Source organism: Pteropus vampyrus, unplaced genomic scaffold (genome assembly GCF_000151845.1).
Source record: "Pteropus vampyrus isolate Shadow unplaced genomic scaffold, Pvam_2.0 Scaffold167, whole genome shotgun sequence".
NCBI classification, from domain to species: domain Eukaryota; kingdom Metazoa; phylum Chordata; class Mammalia; order Chiroptera; family Pteropodidae; genus Pteropus; species Pteropus vampyrus.
The window spans coordinates 2417371-2420640 of record NW_011888948.1 but is presented as its reverse complement, the minus strand read 5'-3'; the positions used below and the strand labels follow the sequence as shown (position 1 = coordinate 2420640).

Below are 3270 nucleotides of genomic sequence, written 5' to 3'. Positions count from 1 at the left end.
CTCACCCCAAAAAACCTTTATTTCCAGATTATAGCTAAAACCAAACCTTCAGTAGCTGAACAGAAAAAAAATGGTGAAAAATCTTGCTAGCAAAGATTGGATTTTGTTGAACCAGTAGGTGGGAAAAGCCTCCCATGTAATAAAATTCAAAGCAGCACAGCAGCCTGGGAATTCAGGGCCCCTGGGCACACGCTGGGGTAATGTCAAGTCCTACAGATGAGACTGCAAAGTGTGTCACTCCGAGGAGATTCTATCACTGAGAGAATTAAGTCTTATAATTAATTCTCTGCTTTTAAGATATGAAATGAGAAGTGCATGGAAGCCTTCAGCATGTTGGGAGAGTGACAGCACTTGAGGATTAGCAGACTGAGGAGGAAGAATATTTTGGTGGGAAACCTATTTTTGTTTTCTGTGCCCTGAGAGACAAAGGTTTAAAAGGGAGGTGATGGGGGATTTAGAGACCTGGGCTTTGTTTCCAGCATTTTTACTGGTTCAAGTTATTGACTGATCTGGATGTCAGAATCTTTAGCATAAAAATGGGAGTCGCCTTGTGCTGCCAGTTCTTATCTTCCCATGAGAGATTGGCAAATCCAAATTTTAAAATGATCATGCATCCCAAATGTGCATCCAAGTGTTCTGGGGCCTGAAGCTTATAAATTTGGGAAACTTTTTTAGAAAAAGGAGAGAAAACATTTAAAACATTAGGTAAGAAAATGAATACTTAGAAAAAGGAAAGAAATCACAACAAATTACAAATTGACAAATAGTACAATTATCTGACAAATAACACAAAAATCACAAAATCCAGAAAAATAACCTAACATTTTAAGGAAATAAGTACCTGGCACATCTTTATAATACTTTTTCCCACAGTTTTGGGTTGCATGCTTTTTGTTCACCTCTTCTTATAACAATCATTTTATAATATTATACCAAATCATATTTATTTTTTATAGAGAGACTGGAAAGGTAACTGAGCCTTTCTTTTAGCATATTGATTAAAAATATTTCCCCTAGTTTTATTTAGATATAATTGACATGTAAGATAAAAAATTTAACTGGTAGTTAGGATGCATGAAACATGTGACTTTACGTACTGAAGGGCAAAATATTGTGTTATTGCTATAGGTTTGTGTGTTATGGACACAGGAATTCTGATAAATTGTATTTCATGTAATTCCTATAGGAAAAAATAATGTGTGGTATGTTTATAATTATATAAATCATATTATTGAGTATATTTCTAACAAGAGAGAACTTCTATTTTGACTAGGCATCTGTGAGAATTGAATTCTCTGCTCACATTTTTACATGTGTAGAGATTGGAAGGATTTTCCACAGCAAGCTTCTGGCTTGACACATTTCAAATCTTGTTTCTCCCCAGCCAAACAGGTGCCAGAGGACCTGTTCTGAATGACAGTATGACTCCCGGCTCATGAGCTGATAGGAGCCTTCCTGGAAGACACTTTTAGTGCTGTGACACCAGCCATGACTTAACTATACATGGAAGAGACTGGGAAACTGCACATAAGTATCTCTCACTAGACCCAAATAAAATGTATCCCAGGCTTGACTCCCCCTCGGTGGTGTCCCTGAGGAGAATGAATGAAGAGGAAGCTGGAGTGGAAGGGACATCAATGTTAATAATTTGTGGGTAAAATATCTTACTTTAGTAAATATACCCAAGTATCTGACCATGTGGACATGTTGCCAGGGAAGGAAGGGCCTGGGCAAGTGAGGGGCCCTTCTCAGTAAACTCACCTCTCCTGAGGGCTGAGGGGAAACTGCTCTGTCCAGGGGAGATGCTTGTATTTTGAAGTGAGACTAAAACCTCATGCACTAATGTGCAGGCTGTTTCCTCTTCACACAAAATGTTTCTGAAAAACTTGCAAGAAAGTTGACCGTGAGAAATTAAGTAGTAGATGTATGAGATCTATGGGCAGAGGAGATTTTAAAGGGCTCAAAAATAATTAAATCCCAAGTTATACATTCTTTTTTAAGTATAATCTGTAATTTAATTTATACTGTATTTTTAGAAAAGACATTACATTCATAAGGTTGCAAAATTAAAAAGGCACAAAGAAGCATACATTGAAAATACTTTGTCTCATTTTTGTGTCTCCAACACCCAGGGTTGCCCTCCTGAGGCAAGCAATAGTACTGGTCTATTGGGTTTCATTTCTATTCATGCCAATAATTACGTATATATGATTATATTTATATTTGCATTTAACTTTCAAACTATAAATGTATGTATGTGTGTTATAGCCTTTCTTCTCTTTTTATTATTTATTTATTTTTATTAACGCGTAATTGATATAACATTATATTAGTTTTAAGTATATAACAAAATTCAGTATTATATATATTGCAAAATGTTACCACAATATGTCTAGTTAATACCCGTTGCCATACATATTTACAATTTTTTCTTGTGCTAACTCTTAAGATTTCCTCTATTAGCAACTTTCAAATATGCAAAACAGTATTATTAACTGTAGACACCATGCTGTACATTACATTCCTGTGACTTGTTTAGTTTATAACTGCAAGTTTGTGACTTTTGATGTTCTTCATTCATTTTGCCCATCTCCTACCCTGCCTCTGGCAACCACCAATTTATTCTCTGTATCTATGAGTTTTAAAAATTTTTTATTCCACATAAGTGACATCATATGATATTCGTCTCTCTCTTTCTGATTTATTCATTTAGCATAATGCCTTCAAGATCCATATATGTTGTTGCAAAGAGTAGGATTTCCTTCTTTTTTATGGCTGAATAATATTCAATTGTGTATCTATACCATATTTTCTTTTTCCATTCATCCATCAATGACCTCTTAGGTTGTTTCCATATCTTGGCTATTGTAAATAATTCTCAATAAACATGGGAATGCATACATCTTTTCGAGTTACTGTTTTCTTTTTTTCTTTTTGTTTTTGGATAAATATCTAGAAGTGAAATTGCTGGACCATATGGTAGTTCTATTTTTATTTTTTCGAGGAACCTCAAAACTTTTTCATAGTGGCTGCACCGATTTATATTCCCATCATTGGGGTACAAGAGCTCCCTTTTCTCTAGATCCTCCCCAACACTGACTTCTTGTTTATTTATTTTTTTGATAATAAAAATAAACATTTTATCAGTTATGAGGTGATATCTCATTGTGATTTTGATTTGCATTTCTCTGATGTTTACTGATGGTGAGTATACTTTCATGTACCTGATGTCCATCTGTATGCCATCTTTCGGAAAATTTCTATTCAGGT

General features: G+C 34.8%; 1 long non-coding RNA gene across 1 annotated transcript in view; it reads right to left on the bottom strand.

Annotated features, from left to right (window-relative positions):
• Positions 1 to 3270, bottom strand: part of LOC111745849 — a 14845-nt gene that overhangs the window by 11400 nt on the left and 175 nt on the right. The window lies entirely within an intron of this gene.